This window comes from Sapajus apella, unplaced genomic scaffold (genome assembly GCF_009761245.1).
Source record: "Sapajus apella isolate SASKATOON/1434 unplaced genomic scaffold, GSC_monkey_1.0 scaffold8, whole genome shotgun sequence".
NCBI classification, from domain to species: domain Eukaryota; kingdom Metazoa; phylum Chordata; class Mammalia; order Primates; family Cebidae; genus Sapajus; species Sapajus apella.
In genome coordinates this window covers 5,747,159-5,765,653 of record NW_022436948.1, presented here as the reverse complement: position 1 = coordinate 5,765,653, position 18,495 = coordinate 5,747,159, and the positions used below count along the sequence as shown (strand labels likewise).

Below are 18,495 nucleotides of genomic sequence, written 5' to 3'. Positions count from 1 at the left end.
TTTTGTAGTAAGATTAGACAGATCTGGGTTTCAAATTCTGCACAGGTCATAACCTTGCTTTGTCTCAATTTTCCTCATTTATAAAATGGGAATAACTCCATGTCACTGGCCTGCTTAAAATGTTTGGCATAGAGCCTGCTTCAAAATGAGAGTTCAGGAAACGTCTCAATTTGTTACCAGGAGGAATCACTATTGTACATGAAGGCAAAAATGCCCCACTATTACTAGCTGAGTAACCTTAAAGAGCTCACTGTATTTCAGTGAGCCTCAGTTTGGTTATCTAAAGATGGGAACACTCCCCACCTGCTCTGCAAAGACTGCTGTGAGGATTAAACAAAGTAATGCACATAAAGAACCAAACAGTGGCTGGCACATGGGCTTCCCTTTCTGCTGTAGATGGGCATTTTGGATACAACTTCCCAAGCCTGGAAGAAATGTTGTAGAAGCTGACTTCTATATAAACCAGCAAGATTATAAAAACAGCTGCCTGGCATTGTTCAGGATTTATGAGCACATCTATTTTATATACATCTGTATAAACATGAATATATATATGTATATATACGCTATGTATATATAATATGTGTATATAAATATATACACATATATACATGTATGTGTGAGTATATATATATACACCCACCATTGACAGATATGTGAGAGAAAAAATGTGGCACGTAATAAAAGGAGAGTAATAAAACATCCTTAAAATTCTCAAATAGAATTTTAGAATCCACAGGATTTCCCAATGCTGACTAAGAGAGGAGATTAAACACAAGAGAATTTCTCCTTATAGCAATGTAATACACAGTTCATTCTTTATCGTGTAAGAGAGTTGGAGCTATAAATAATGCCTTGTAGTATGAGTAATAATTCCTGAAAAAATTAACTAGAAATGAAGATTATTAATACAGTATTAAATGAAATCATCTAAATTTACCTAAGCTAGAAACAGACACTTTGAAATAGGTGTATGAATACTTATGGACTATAAAAGATTGAGAAGATTACTATTCTGTTTATGTGGTCACATATCACAATAGAATAAAACACAGTACGTCAAATATCTAGACAATTACTGAGGAGTCTAGCTCAACAATCAATACAAGTGATCCTAGCCACAAGACTGAACAGTTTCGACACAAATAGTCCATCTCTTCACAGGTTTCTCTCTTCTCTTTGAATACCTTAATCAGACACTCAGATAAAAGCAAACAAGAAACCAAAATTCTACTACATGTAGGATGACAGCAGCCAGAACCTTCCAATCTGTGCCAGCCTCTAGATTAAAGATTCATTCTTACCTAAGAAGAGACTCACCAGCAATGTATGTGTCTCAGTTACTATGTGGGGCAACCCATGACCCTACATGCACATTAATTTTCTGGGGACAATTTAAGAAATAATTCGGGGATTTAACTTTACTTTTCTCTTGCTCTTTTCCCAACTATATATAAGCAGAAATGCAATTAAATTTAGAAAATATTTTTTGAAACTGTTTTAGATGCATGGAAAGAAGTCACCCAAGTGTCTGTGCTGGAGTTGAAGATCTGAGCATCCCTCTTTAGGAAGAAAACTCCAGCAGCACTGGGAGAGAGGGGGAGAAAGGGGAGACTGCAGGAAAAAAGTCTCAGGACAACACATGATTCACTTGTTTTTGCCTTTTTCCTAAATATTTATGAAATACTTTCTCTTTTTTTTTTTTTTTTTTTTTGAGATGGAATCTCACTCTAATGCCTGGGCTGGAGTGCAGCGGCACGATCTTGGCTCAACGCAACCTCTGCCTCCCGGGTTCAAGCGATTCTCCTGCCTCAGCCTCCTGAGTAGCTGGGACTATAGGCATGTGACACCATGCCCAGCTAATTGTCTTTTGTTTGGTTTTGTTTTTGTTTTTGCATTTTTGCTAGAAAAGGGGTTTCACTTTGTTAGCCAGGATGATCTCAATCTCCTGACTTTGTGATCCTCCCACCTCAGCCTCCCAAAGTGCTGGGATTGTAGGTGTGAGCCACTGCGCCCGGCCAATACTTCCTAAATATTTTGTTTTAAGTTTTCTGAAGAAAGGGCTTTAAATACATATATTTTATAAATACAGGATTTGTGTCTTATTTTATGAGGAGCATGGGCATTCTAGTAATAAATTGCTCATTTCTACAGTCTTTTTCTTTAAGTCTTTCAATGGATTAAGACTCCTGTTTCTATTAATTTTTCCAAAAACCTTCCAGGAACGAATATCTGTTTTAAAAGGGAGATTAAGTTACCAGCAACACCTCACTATTGAGTGGTACAGCAAAATGTCAACTCAACCAGTTTCTTTCCAAATCTTACTTTTCTTTTTCTGTCTAATTCATCCCTTCATGGGTGCAGATTATACTCCTGATCTTGTATATCTACATCATATTCTTTAGCATATCAGAGCCCCAAAAGGGAAGAGATGGCAGCTTCAAGCTCCATCATTAGAGAAGAACCTAATAAAGGGGCAATTTATGAAGTCAGTGCAGTACCCAGGGGCTAATGGCAGCTCAAAACTGTTGCCTTCCCTAGGCATGGAGGGTTAATGGGCAGGAGTAGTTTCGGAGCAATCTGAATGGAAAGGAGCAGGCGAAACAAAATGAATTCTCCAACAATACTGCTCTCCTGCCCTGCAGTCTCCTGCTGATGTCTCCCATTGTGGAACCCAATAGGAAGCCCATGACCAAAGAGCCCATTGAGGAAGTCAGGTTCCTGGGGCTCAGAAGAAGGTGAAGACAGGGGAAGAGTGGGCTTGGAGAGGCATATGGTAGGTGTGTAGCACAAGGCTTCTCTTCTTAAAGAGAGCAAGATCAAAGAGAATGTAATTTGCAGAGATATTTCACACAACATCCATTATGTAAATATTACATCACACAGGCTAAAGGTAGAATTAGTAGTCTCTTCTCAGTAGGATTACCGTATTTATCTAATGCAGTACACCACTTAAATCTAAATTTTAGTTACACAATACATAATTTGTAGTGTAAGTATGCCCCAAACTATATTTGGGGCATACTTACACTAAATATCATGTATTGTTTATCAGGAATTCAAATTGATCTGGGCATCCTATATTTTATGTGACAACTCCACCTCTTTGTATATTAAAATATACATTCTTCAAACACATATGTGAAGTATTTTTATTACTTCTGTCCCAAAGGACTAGAGAGATGATGAGTTTCTTCTCAGGTGTGTTATATTTGGTATTATTCCTGTGAGTTTCATATCTGTGCTCCCCTTTTCAATCTATGTCTTGGGTCCTCCACTTTTAAAAGTTATGCTCACTATTTTTATTCATTGTGATACATAAAGACTGTCTCCACAAAGAATGTACTGATTTCACTGAGGTCATCCATGAGCTGCCTCTTTTCTCATGAGAATACATTTTTTTAAAGGCATTAAGCTTAGTATTCAGCTGCAAGGCTGTGAAGTTTTCCTATGTGCCTTCTGTGTGCAAAGGGGAAGAATGGATTTTTCAAATGAATCTTGATTTATGAATCTTCAGCATATTTCTAAGGATAATAAGCATATGAATCTGTAGAAACCAATATAAGAACAAGACTGTGGCTCCACTGCTTCAAAGGATGCTAAGGGTTTAATGAGGGAAAGATAATCTCTTGGATGGGTTAACATGAGCATTTAAAATGCCAGCACCATTCCTCACCTTGTCCAGAGTGGGGCTGCTGAGAGGGAAGCAGGTGTCCCCATAGCCAGGGCTGGGTGGAGCAGAGAGGAGCTGGGAGACGTAAGGGTACAGAGATGCTTTCTGCTTCCCCCTGTTTACTTTCTTGCAGCTCCTCAATTGATTTCTATCTCACTCAAAAGAAAGTCCAGAATCCTCACAGGACTTTTCATGACCTGGTGTCTCAGATTTCCTCTCCCCACTTCTTATCTGCTTTCTTCCAGCAACCCTGACCTTCTCACTGGTCCCAAATTTTCTAAGCACTCAACCATGGCAGGGCTTGTATACCATCTCTTCCTCCTCTCTCCCATTTCCACAAACCTCAACCACTCACTCACTTGTAGCCTATGGTCTTCTATACCTATTACCACCCTCATCATCCTCTGACCTTTAACCATCTTTATTTCCTTCTGGGCATTGATTGCTGCCTCTTGAATACATAGCCATTTGTTTGTCTTCCTTGCTATAGATTATGAGTTTCATGAGAACAGCGACTTTTGTCTTTTTGGTTTTTGCCTATTGTTGTATAGCTAGTACCTATAATATAGTCCCCAGCTATGTAGGGTAGTAGACGACCCAAAAATAAGTGTATTCATCTTCCTGTGATGTCACACTGTGGATTTATTCTACAGATATATATGGTGTATTCACCAGTCAGGTTTGCAAATGGCTAGTACTTGAGGAGTTCACTTCCATATTAGTGAGAAAACTAGACTTTTCCTTTCTTTCCTCAAAAAATGAAAACAGCTAAAATCTACTTGTGTTGAAGTTGGGTGCTGTCACCATCAAAGTCTAGTATCTTGCCACGTTGATTGGTAGCCAGTCCATCCAATCTTTTTGCTCATGTGATTTCACCTTTAATATATATTGCCCCTTTGGAGTTTTACCATTGGTCTTGCTGGTTCTCCAACAATTCAAACTCACTGCATTTTTGAAAGTGATTGATTAGTCTTTGCTCACTACACTGAAAAGGGTATTTGACATCTGTTGACCCTTTTATCTACATGCTACTATACTCCCACAGTCTTGTCATATGGTTTCTGCTCTTATTTTTATAAAAATGTTTGCATTAATTGAAGCCTTTAGTATCTTGTTCTCAATGTCTCATCCTCATAGTTTATGTTCATTGTAAATCAAACTGAGCTGGATGCGGTGGCTCATGTCTGTAATGCCAGAACTTTTGGAGGCCAAGGCAGGAGGATCACATGAGCTCAGGAGTTCAAGACTAGCCTGGGCAACATATTGAGATCTTGGCTCTACAAAAAACAGAAAAATTAGCCAGGTATGGTTGGTGTGTATCTGTAGTCTCAGCTACTCGGGAGACTGAGGTAGGAAGATGACTTGAGCTTGGGTGGCTTAATTAAGCCTGGGAGGCAGAGGCTGGGTTAAGCTATGATCATGCCACTGCACTCCAGCCTGGGCTGCAGAGCAAGGCCTTGTAAAACACACACACACACACACACACACTGGCCTCAAGCACAAGGCAGATCAGTCCCATCAGTAGCTCTATCAACGCCTTTTGGACCTACTTAGAAATGTACCAAATAATAATTCCTAATGCCCCTGTGGCATTTTATAATTTATAAGAAATATTTGCTACCTATTATTTAGTCTTCACAGTAGACCTATGACAGATCATTTTCCCAGTTTTACAGATGAGGAAGCTTCTCAGGTTGATAGGGATTTAGGCAAAGCTGAGGGCACTGCCCAACTCTAGGGACAGCTGTTTCCTCCCAGCTATTGGGAGGCTGTGTATGATGTCCCTGATTTTAAGTGACTTGATCGTGAATTCCTTCAGTGGGGAAGGCAGTGGCACAGGACCCAGAATCTCAGTCATTTTTCCTACTGTCATCAGTTCTTTTACACAAAATGAAAGAATCCCCTAAGTACGTTTTCCAAGATCAAAGTGTCCTGCTTGGGATGTGCCCCACAGACACATGTACCCCTTATGACACATTCTATTTTCCATACAATCCAGCAACTCTTTCCATGAGTATTTTAATGTTATGCTAACTCATTCCAGAAGTGGACATTGGGGTATCCACAAGGACAATGTTTTCTGGGGAACTTGTGCACAGAGACACAATGTGGTCTTTGTCATATAACCTACCTACAAGCAGCCCTAGGAATGGGCAGTGTTAGGGCTAGCAGGAACCACAAGGCTGGCAGGAACCCAAATGTGTTCCAAGTATTTGGGGTGTGGGATGATGTGTCAGAGACTAAGAATTCACCCGGTAAATATAGTTCATATTACAAACACTTCAAGATTATGTAACAATGGGCCATTTAAAATATTATTTCATATTAAACTAAACATACATAATGTGTCAAAGGATAAAATATCCACATGACTTTTCAAGACAACACAAGTTTAACAGACAGTTTTAACCGGCAGTGGGCCATGTTAGGCAAATCCCAAACCCTCGAGGGTTTTATGTTACGTTCTGCTTAGGGGCAGGTAAATGAAAAGATTTGAGAAAAACTCCATCTCTTCAATTAGCAGGTGAATAAAGCTTAGGGCCCAGTCAAGGTAAATGACTCATAAAGATGTTAGAATGATCTGTAGAACTAGGCAGCCATGTCTCACATGCTTTACGTAAGATAACATGCCCAGTGTCTGAACTGGGTAAGTGCCTGGGGGTGAATTGGTGGGAGCATGTGAAAGGGTGGCATTAGTTACTAGGGATGCCATAACAAGACACTGGAAACAGTGGTTTGAACAACAGTTCTGGGGCTAGGATTCTGAGACCAAGGCATCTGCCAGGCCTTTCTTTAAAGGTGCAAGGGAAAGATCTAATCCAAACTTTTCTCCCAGCTTCTGGTAGTTCTGTGACTAGGCAACTAGAACATGGGCATTTATTGGGAGTCATAATTCTGCCTAACATACACGTTAGTAATAATTTGCTGAATGATTTCCTTTTAAATGTCATTTATACTGTTTTTCATTTAACAACAACAAAAAAAAACTATCCTGAGGAGAGTTCCATGGGCTCCATGAGTTTGCCAAAGACCTCAAAGGCACACAGCAGGTTAAGAACCTCCGATTCGCGACGGTGATGCTGACAACTAGAACCAGAGCATTCCTTTAAGGAAACATCTGCCACAAAGTCACTTGCAAATATTCTCTTTAAGTCCTACTTTCCAACAACGTTACACAATAGGAAGATCTTTTATGCTATTTTTACGGAAGAAGAAACCATGTTTCAGAGAGTGATTTGCCAAAGGCCACACTGCTGACGGGTTGCAGAGCTAAATTCAAAGAGCACTCCACCCACCTCGGAGCTGAGGCTCCCATATTTCAAGCCTTCCAGCATTGCCCTGTATTCTCTCTCTGTCTAATATGCCTGACCAAGAGGAAATCAGTACTGGATTAGGATCAGCCTACACTGTTTATCTCCCCTCTTACGGATGCATCTGACCAGACTAGAAAAGTTATCTTTAAAAAATAAACTCTAGTCACTTCTGTCTTCAGCTTTCCTGCATTATCAGAGAAAATGTTATTAACATGCACTTACAACAAGACTAGCACCTGTTTCTCCCACCAACTGTTGGGGCTAGAATGAGCGAGTGAGCAGATGCCAGTGCTCTCAAGGAGCTATGGAACACCGACTTCACTCTGCACGTCCGCTGATTTTCAGTGCGTTGCCTACCTCAGTTAGCTACAAGAACTCTCAAACAAAAGTACACTGAAGATCTGGAACACAAATCTTTAAGTCATTGACATGAGTGTCTTTCATTGCAGGGCTTACCCAGGGTCCTATTTTCTCTGGATTTCTCAAACCACAAAGATTAAGATCTAGCTTTGATTTTCATTTATTTGTTGGATTTGGTTTTGGTTTTAATTTTAGCTGGATAGTAGTACCTTCGTTGTGCAACTTGGAACTGTACTTGATGTGGTAAAATTCAGTTCTGAATTGAGCATTGATTTCCTGTCATTCTGGATTGATGGTCATGGGTTATCATTGTAGTTTATCACTGCTGCTGGTTCACTGACTAGTGGAACCTCTATTCCAGGCTTTCAAAGGGAAGGCGCTATTAGATATTTCAAAGGAGCACCAGAGCTCCCCAGCAGTGGCTCATAAACATTTCAGGTAGAACAAACCCATGGGACACAATATCTCACTGTGACTTATTGTTCTATCTGGCCAGCTCTAGAAATGAACAGTCTGAGGCTTAGAACAATGAAGGAAAGGAAAGAAAAGAGAAGAGGAAAGAAGAGGAGAGGAGAAAAGAGGAAGGAGAGGGAGGGTGAGGAGAGGGGAGGAAGAGAACTTGTTTATTACTCAATAACACCAAGTTTGTACCAGGGATGTTGGCTGACTCCTCAGCCATGTGGGCATCAAGAATCCTGTCATAACAATAGTGATGGCCATGGGGCGCAGAGCTGGCCCCACCTTCCCTGTTCTCCACTCCTTCTCTAAGTCTGAGCTCTTCTTCCTGCCTCAGCACTTCCTCGGAAGAGCAGTCCACCTTTCACTGAGAACAGAATTCCCGATGTGGAGTATTGTGGTTAGTAGGCATTACATTCAGATATACAGGATAAAACAAGCTTTAAATCATCAGCATGGCATGAAACTAATTTTAGAAAGCAAAATAAAAAAAGAACAACAAAAAAAGAACTACATAGGCTATGTGAATGACTCAAATAATGCATGACAGAAGATGTTAACAGATGTTTAAGACCTGAGCTGTACAATTTCTGGGGCCACCATCCATACAGTGTTCCAATTGAACCTGTAAACCCCCTTTAATTGTTTAATATGGAGACCCTGATTATCTATCTCCGGGGGTGAAAATATAAGCGGATTTTATTTTTTTTCTTAGTGACTATTTGTAGTTTTAAAACTATCCAGTGGAAACATGCATTATTTTATTATCAGAAAAAAAAACCTTATTATTTGTATTTATTCCCTTATTTGTATTGGATACAGATAAGACACAGTAAAAGCTGACTATCATACCAACTCTCATTCCTGCCTCTGAGACTAGAATCAGGGCTGTTTATATGGTTCTCTGGTGCTATGTTACTCAGAAAATTCAAAGGAAGACTGAGGCCCCCACCAGGTGGAAGGTAAGATCCTATTAATGACTTGGTGTTGTGGGACTGTGTCCCACCTCCTGCTTGTCCATTTCACAGGTAATTGGAAATAATAGGAAAGCCTTGAGACAACTTTGAGAAGAATGAGTTAGAAAAACCAGTGGAAGTGGATTTAGCCTACTATCACTCACACAGTACAGAGAAGCCCAAACCATGATAGGCAGCCGGGATCAAAAGCTGCCAGAGATTCAGCAGAGTTGAAAATGACTTTTTTTTTTTTTTTTTTTTTGCAGTTTTACAAAGGAAAACAGGATAGAGCTATTCCATGTAGATGAGTATTCTCTTACATGCTAAAAGATTTCTTCCAGTTATTTTTAGCCAGTTTATTTGCTATTTGATAAGAATAGGAAAGTCTAGTGAAAGTCTTATGATTTATTCATAGCATTCTGAAAAAAAAGTCTGGTAAATTTTAAGAAGAAGTCTATTAGTCAGAGCTTTCTCAGTCTCTTTACAACAGCTGCTGGCTTGCTTAAACTGCCTTATGGAATTTCAGAGAATACCTCTAAAAGGAAATACTATAATGAATGTTGTATACTTGATAAATATTCAGAGTGCCTTAATTTTCCCACCTGTTTACAGGGACTCTTACTAAGAGAACAAGCTGTTGCTAAGGTATGGGGTAGCTGTCAGAAACTTCTAGCTTCAAATATGCCAATTAAATTGCTCTTTGGGGAAGCTTGGCTCATCATGTAAAATCACTCGGGGAGTTGCTCTGTGATTGTGATATGCAGTGCTTCTCATTTAAAATCCCTCTACACTCCCCATATCCAGTCCCTCTGCGTGTGGTGATCACAACATTCTTGACTTTTAACACTTCACCAACAACTCTATTAATCAAAGTGTGTGTCTACAGGAGAGAAGCAAAGTAGCTATATCTGACTCATTTTCATTCAAGAAGATGTTTGAGGCAATGCAAAGAACCACACACTCACAAAAAAAACAAGATATAAAGTCACTGCTGCAAAGTGAAACATGGATATAATACTCTTGAACTGACTTGTGTGTTTTTGCAGATTCTTAAAGATTTACTGAAGGAGCTTTGTTACTAATGCACTTCAGGCTTGCATTTCAAAAATATGTAGCACATTTTATAAGCTACTTTGTTAATTTCAAAGACAAATGAGCATTGGCAAGGCTTAGCTACCAACTGATCTCAAGCTCATGCATGAGGGGATGGTAACAACACACATCCCAGCTGATTTTGAGATAAGCAATAAAGAGTGAATATTCTAGCAAATAAAATCTCCAATTTGACAGTTAGATGCCATTTTTCAGAACCTGCTACTGACTGGGACATCTGTGATAAACATGAAAAATACCAATGGGAGACCCAGCCCTACTGACTTCATGGAGGAAAAATAAAACAAGCCAAGTTTATTTTTACCTCTCATTTGCTCCTTCTTGCTTCATTGGGTAAAGCAAGTGGCTCAAACAAAATCAGCTTCATTCAAATATAAAGTGCTTAAATGGCATTTGATAACCAATGACAGCAGATTCAGGAGAGTTAGCAGCTCTTTCACGTTCATGACACCACGCTGTTAAGTTTGTATAAACGGCCAAAGAAAACGTGGATCTGGAATGAGAACTATGTGTCAAGATTATTTAAAGCAAAGAGCTAGTAAAAGTGGTTAAGTTACGGTAGGAGAATTCAGGAATCACTAGGTATATCCAGAGAGAAGCGTTTTTAAAACTGTTACATGGGAAATATCAGATTGGTTGTTATAAAGGGAAAAATATATATTTTGTCTTGTTGTGTTACCAAAATATCAACTCTAAATATAATATAAAAAATATTAGTCTAGTAGTAATCAAAAGAGGAAAAAATATTTTGCCCTACTATTACTGAAATATTAATCACAAATCCAAAACATATCAGAGAAGTTACACTTTGATTGGAAATAGACTGACTTCCTATGTTAAAATAACAGCCTCGACTATTCAACACCAGTAGCAGATTTCAGAAAATAGTCCTATGTATCATAAAAGCATATAGTTCTTCCATTTGTCTTATGAGTAAAAAACAGCATTCACATCTTTACATACACACTGCTGGATTTCTATAGCAGGCAAATTATGTACTTTAATGTCCATCTTATATTTGTGAATATAACTTACATTTATACCTGGATGTGGTGACTCACCCTGTAATCTCAGCACTTTGGAAGACTGAGGGGGGCAGATCACTTGAGCTCAGCAGTTTGAGACCAGCCTGGGCAACATGGTGAAACCTCCTTTCTACAGAAAATACAAGTTAGCTGGGCATGGTGTTGTGCACCTGCAGTCCCAGCTACTCAGGAGACTGGGGCAGGAGGATCTCTCGAGCCTGGAAGGTGGAGGCTGCAGTGACGGTGCCACTGCACTCCAGCCTGGGTGACAGAGCAGAGCAAGAACTCAAACAAAAATGAATAAATAAAAATAACTTGCATTCACAGGAGACCGTTGGAGCTGCCCTCTGGATGGACTATTACAGAACAGTTTTCTCTGTTGCCCCTCCACTCCTGCACACAGGCCCTTTTCCTGACCTGCTCTCCAAGAGCATCAATCCCTGGACCTTTTGTAACCAAAACCACTGGTATTTGCTAAAGGGACCTGTGGAAAATGGATAGAGTTGAGTCACTTCTGTTTTCCTAAAGTAGAACCACACTACATGGAGAGAGTCTGCTTAATCTGGTTATAGAGGGCATGTGTGGATGCAGTGGAGGTCCCAGCAGATTCAATTCTAGGAATGCCATCATTGATTTATTTAATTTCTGACTCACACTGTCAGGCAGGGAAGGAACCATGAACTGTGAGTACTTACCAGTCTGAGTCACTTCTATTTGTGAAAGCAAATTACCATTGCTTTTGTAACTTTTAGTAAAGAAATAAATCAATAATGAAATTGCGAAAATGGAATATGCTGAGAGCCATACTGCATCCACACTTCAAATGGGAATTAATATCCTATTTATAAATCAAAAAGAGAAGGTAAAAGATCTCAAAAGTCTGTTTTTGGATTACTAGAATAACTCAATTATGTATTTCAAATGCAAATTGGTAATGGTAAAAAGATCCCAAGCATAGGTTAATTTAAATCAAATTAAAAATGTTAACTAGTTTGGCATTTAAACATGCAGAAAACAACATTTTAAAATTATTAGTATTGTCATTATCATTATCATTATTATTCAAAGACAGAGTCTTGCCATGTCGACCAGACTAGAATGCAGTGGTGCAGTCATAGCTCACAGTAGCCTCAAACTCCTGGGTTCAAGGGGACCACCTGCCACAGCCTCTTGAATCGCTCAGACCACAGGTACAAACCACCACACCTGGCTAATTTTTTTTTTAAAACTTTTTTGTAGAGACAAAGTCTCTTTATGTTGCCCATGCTGGTCTCAAACTTCTGGCCTCAAGTAATCCTCCTGCCTCAGCCTCCCAAAGTTCTGGCATTACACGCATGAGCCATTGAGTCCAGCCAGAAAAACAACATTTTGATAGAAAGAATAATGACAAAACGCTACATTCTAAGGTAAATTTAAAAATTTGAAATGTGGTAAAATGGCCTAAACATGGGTGAGCTCTCTAATGCCTAAAACACAAAGTCATCTTTACTTCGTCTTTGCACAAGACTGCAACTTGTCCTTATTGAAGAGTTGTTTATTTTTCTCTAAAATTCTGCATATTTTTGGAAGTTGATGCCAGTCCTGAATGTCACTTGTTATATAGGAAAGGGGAGAACTTTCATCAGGCCCTCAGTTTCCAGAGCACAGTCACTTGCAGCCATAGATTCCGAGAAAATAAAACACAAAGTAGAATTCAAAAGGAGTCCTGGCAGTGAACTCTAATGCCCAAGATGTCAAACCTCTCTACCCTTTCCTAGTCGTATATTGATTAGGAAAGGGTCTTTTTCCAACACCCTTCTCTTTTACTCTGAAGGAATAACTGGTAGATCCTTGACAAGCAGCCTAAGAAGATTTGGTTTTCTATTTTTCACTGGGGGTAGGGGGGTGACAGGATGGCATCTCCCCTTTGTTCCTTTCACTCAGAGCCTGAGGCCTGAGCCTGGTTTCCCAAAATGCCTGTGTACATTCACCCCAACGGCAAATGCCAATAAGCAATGGGTTCAGAATGAGGAGGAAAACCAGACACAGACATGGGCTCAGTCGATAAGCAGCGTTTCACACACAGTGACCACTAGCTCGTAAAATGTCGTAAAATGTCTATGAAAGAACTCATGTGGAATCACATTAAAAAACAGGAATGAGCCCCAAACACAATGCCTTCATACTCTTTGAAGTTATAAAAACTTTATACATGCTTTCTGAAGCCAAATAAAACTAGATCAGAAAGCAGACGTTATAAGAAATACCTTGATTTTTCTCTAAAAGAATCTAAAATTCCCACCTTAAAATACTCTAAAATAAATAGCAAATAAATCACTATGAAATCACCAATGAGTATAGCTAGGTCCAATATAGAAATAAACTTTATATAGGCTATGCTTCCCAAAAAAGATTGTCAAATTGAAGGGAGAATTAACTCAACAGAGATAGTGTTTTTATGAGGAATATTCTAGCGGCATTTTAGATATGACTGGTTGTTACCTTGTAATAAGTCCTCCTTTAGGAATTAATATATATAAATTTTTAAATAACAAGTTGCTAAAAATGTTAGTATTGTTGACCAAAATTAAGACTGTTGAGGTTTGATAAAGATTTATCGGAAATCAAACGTGACGATTGACAAATGTTTGTTGGAAACTAAATGTGAGGATTGACCCACGAAGTCAACAAAAGTTGGGTGTGTTCAATAGTCAGCGATTAATTGGAAGGCCTTTATAAGCAAGTTTAGAAGAAAGGGGACTCCTCACACCAGAGCTGCCCTTTTTCATTGGAGGGTACATTACAGAAGTTATAATCATTGCCTACAGATTGCAACATGCAGGTTAAAGTGTCTGTGTGTAAGATAATTAGGCAGACTTCCTGATTCTGAAACAAATCAGCATCCTTTTCAGTGTCTGTAAGTTACATACTAAGCAATATGTCAACAATTTGAGGAACTCCTGATAAAACTCTACCCAGGGACTGGATGTTGTCATAAAACACAAGACCTCTGCCAGATGGGTTAATTTGGAAGTCTGCCAGAGCTGGCCCATAGGTTATCATTATTGTGCTTATTTATATATTAGGATAAAAGCAAGAAATTTACATTTGAGAAAATCAGGTCATGTTTGTTTTATAGTTTAAAAATTCTATAAAATTCTTGACCTTTAACAATGTATCAGACTTGTTTTTGGATTGTTCACATATGTGTTAATATAAAGGCTGGATTTATTTGGGAGAATAACAACATTATAATCATTTGTTTAATTCTCTTCATGGTATTCATGGTATATTGCTTTATAGTTCATAAAGTGCTTTCACATTTTTTTCAGATACTCTTGAAGAAAGAGGAGAGCAGAACAGATACGATATCGTCATTATTTTATAGATAAAGAAATAGGAATTTTCCCACAGCCCTCAAGTTAACAGGGCTGATTAAAAAAAGTGACATTAAAAATATATTGACATATAGATAAAATTTAAAATACAAGACATTCAGCTTAATGTAAGTTATTGCACTAATTTCTTGATTAGAGTAATATCACAGCTCCTATTGAAAAAAAAATTATAAATTTAATGGGTGTTACTTAATGACAAAAATATTCAAAATGAATTTGATTGTGGTTGAGTAACTACCATGTCTCCAAAGTAAAGGTTTCCTCAACTAAAAACATGGAAAAGATGAGACTAGAATCACTAAGGTTGTTTTGGGTTCTAATATCACATGAGTCTACAAATTTTACAATTCTTTATAGAATAAAATTAGAATCCTTCATGTCCAATAAAATAGTCCCTTTGCACCTCTGCCTATACATAAATCACTCTTTCAGCAAACTGCAAAAAGTGTTCAATTTGAGGTTTTGCTTCTGGGGAAAACACTTGCCTGCAAAAAGCTTTCTCCAGTGAGAAAGCAGGGGAAATAGGTTACACAGTTTTGCAAGAAGAGTTTGTGTGTTTGCAGGGGTAAGTTAACATAGCAGTGATCTTCCCCTTCCAATTATACATGATTCAGTGATTACACATAAGAAGAAATTCCCTTGTCCAATATATCCTGAGTGAACCCTGTTCTTTCTTACTCACAAAAGTAACTGAGTCTATTTTCTTTCATATCTGTTATTCCACAAACACTGACTTCACATCTCTGGGAAGTCACCCCCCTGCACACTGGGGATACGATAGCAAGGAGACAGGCAGGTTTGTCTGTCCTGCTAAATCTTATCTCCATTATTTCACATCATTGAAAATTACGGGTAGCTTTTTTTTTTCGAGATGGAGCTTTACTCTTGTCACCCAGGATGAAGTGCAATGGTGCCATCTCGTCTCACTGCAACTTCTACCTCTCAGGTTCAAGTGATTTTCCTGCCTCAGCCTCCTGAGTAGCTGGGATCACAGTAGCCCACCACCATGCCTGGCTGATTTTTGTGTTTTTAGTAGAGATGGAGTTTCTCCATGTCGGCCAAGCTGATCTCAAACTCCTGACCTCAGGTGATCTGCCCGCCTCAGCCTCCCAAAGTGCTGGGATTACAGGCATAAGCCACCACGCCTGGCTAGAAATTATGGGTATCTTGTGATGTTCTGGACTCTAAAATAAAATGTCAGAGACGTTTTAATGAAGGAGTGAAACTTAGTGATTCTCAAAGCCTGTAGGAGAAGTGGGAGAGGAAAAAGAGGGGGAGGCCGTCTTCACATTTATTCTGTCTCCATCTATTGCCAAGAGCCAGTAGAGGTCAGAATATTCTTAGGAAATTATTGATTTCTGACTATCTGATTAGTCAATGATAGAAATCGTTGTCCTTATGCTGATTTGTACCTTTGCTCAGTGAAGTTACCATAGTGAATTTATACAACTGCATGCCATACGGGTAATGGTGCTCTAATCTCCCTGTTGACACCTGGGTAAGGTCTCTTCTTAGACCCATTAACAGCACAACTGCATCCCTAGTGGCCACTCCCAGAACTGCAGGGAAGGGAAGGGACCATGGAAAATTCTCAGCTTGGAATATTATGCAGCCATCAAAAATGATGAGTTTGTGCCCTTTGTAGGGACATGGATGAACCTGGAAACCATCCTTCTCAGCAAACTGACAGAAAAGCAGAAGATCAAACACCGCAACTCATAGACGGGTGTTGAACAATGAGAACGCATGGACACAGGGAGGGGAGCACTACACACTGGGGTCTGTTGGGGGGAAATAAGGGGAGGGATGGTGGGGGTTGGGGAGTTGGGGAGAGATAGCAAGGGGAGAGATGCCAGAGGTAGGTGATGGGGAGGAAGGCAGCAAATCACACTGCCACATGTATACCTATGCAACAATCTTGCATGTTCTTCACATGTACCCCAAAACCTAAAATGCAATAAAATAAATGGAATAAAAAAAAAGAAATAAAAAATAATAAACATTTATTGAACACTTAAAAAAAAAAAAGAAAAAATTCTCAGCTTCAATGCTTGCCACTTCCCTCCACTGTTTGCAAAAAGGCTTGATGGGGGCATTCTTGGGGCTCCAATTTTCTGCCTTTTTCTGAGGATCCCTTTCATTTTCCTTCTCATTCCTGCTATTTGTCTTCCAGGAATCCTTCTGTCCTTTGCTGTTAACTAGGAACTCGGCTCGCCTTCCCCTTTTGTCTTCTCTCTGCTGGGAATACTACTGAATTTCATCCTGTGCAGAGAAGCGCAATTTAGAACACATGACACGGACCAAAGCAGGAGACAGGGATGGCTCTCCACTCAGGTCACATGTGGTCATTTTCCCTGGACACAAATCTGGGTGCTTTGAGTATCTTGTGTCAAGTTAGGAAAGTAATTACCACCCAAAAATAAGTGTGCAAAGTGTTTTCATCAGCAGGCAGAAACCACAGTGGTTTAGAGAACAAAATCTAGGCCTCCTGGTGCTTACCACAGTCTGTGTTCTTACATTGACTGCAAAGAAAGAGGAGAGAAATTAACCTACCTACCCCGTACATACCTCGGCCCAGCTCCTGTGCCTGATCTGTATTGTGAACGAGGAGACATTGAGAAAAGAAAAAAAGCAAGGAAAGCCTATCTTGGGACCAACAACAAAAAGATCTAAGAACAAAACTATGCATATATGTCTTAATCTGTTTTGTGCTGCTATAAGGGAATACAGGAGGCTGGGTAATTTATAAAGAAAAGATGGATTTGGCTGATGGTTCTGCAGTTTGTACAAGAAGCATGGTGCCAACACTGGCTTCTGGCGAGGGCCTCAGGGAGCTTGGAATCATGGTGGAAGGTGAAGAGGGAGCAGGTGAGTCATCTGATGAGAGGAGGATCAAGAGTGATGGGGGCGAAGTGGCCGGCTGTCCTAAACAGCCAGCTCTTGCATAAACTAATAGAAGAAGAACTCACTCATCATCACAGAGATGGTACCAAGCTATTCATGAGGGATCTGTCCCCATGACACAAACACCTTCCACTAGGCCCCACCTTTAACATTAGGGGCCAAATTTCAACATGAGATTTGGAGGGACAAATATCCAAAGTGTTTCAATATGGGTGTTGAATGGATGCACAGAATAAAAGAAAAATAACCTATCAAAGATAGATTTTAAAAATAAAAAACTGTAACAGCAACAACAAAACTTAAGTGCAGTCAAGAATAATCAAAATAGCCTCCAGATCACAGATTGGAACAGAAAATACAAAGGCACTTCATTCATTTTCAAGGCTTTGCTCTCAAAACTGCTAGGTAAGCCATGCAGTGAGAGACTGTATACAGAATTCATAAGAAAACTCCAAGGCCGTGTGTGTAATCAGGGACAGACAACCTGCGCATGAACTTGGAGGCACACATTTTTCTTCAAAAATGTGCCAAAATGAAAGTAACCTCCCAAAATAATTCAAGAGAAAGAGTGGCAAGTGCAAAGAAAACTGGACAAGTATGGTGAAACCTACTCCTTGTCCCCAAAGAAATACAGGAAAGTGGTTGCAGAGCCCCACGTGCTCAATTTACCATTCCTGGATCAGCTTTTTCCCATCCTGTTTTCACTGAGCCAGGGAGCCATGCAATGCTTCATCATCCCGGGGAAAATGAACAAGGTTGTCTTATTAATTGGACTGCAGCACCCTTTTTCCTCTTAAAACAGGGCTCACTGTTAGAAGCTCACAGTGGATTAACAAGAAAAATGCTCCAGGCTTCAACTTAACACACCAGAAAATCAGAGCGTATCTCCTAATTTAAAATAAACCCTGGCATTTTTGATTCTTTGTTTTCCTTTTTGATACTGCATAAAATGGATAGAGATTCCCATAAACGGCAGACAGATAACTCAGGTTGCACCACTGCATAGTCTAATGTTCTGCAGCAACATCTAATGGTGCCAGTAAGATAAAAAAAACCTAATGCTTCTTTATGAAATTTTATTTTCTTTATGGGTTATGATAATAGTATACACCAATGGACTCTGCAGAACAATTTGCTTTCATTCCTTATTTTCGCTCTTGTACTAGTAAATGTGGGATAAATGTATAATGTGTGTTAAATATTCATAATTATTAAACTATCAACAGAGCTTATCAAATCCCATACATTCTTCTCCAAAGAGCCCTTAAAAGGGAACAACTTGGATCTAGAATACATAGATGTGGAGTGGGTCAGCTG

General features: G+C 39.4%; 1 protein-coding gene and 1 non-coding gene across 2 annotated transcripts in view; one reads left to right on the top strand and one right to left on the bottom strand.

Moving 5' to 3' along the window:
- DSCAM (DS cell adhesion molecule) overlaps nucleotides 1-18,495 on the bottom strand; it is a 644,712-nt gene that overhangs the window by 434,182 nt on the left and 192,035 nt on the right. The window lies entirely within an intron of this gene.
- LOC116551052 lies at nucleotides 16,757-16,891 on the top strand. The gene has a single exon (XR_004268684.1). It is a non-coding gene; the product is annotated as a small nucleolar RNA SNORA51 (small nucleolar RNA).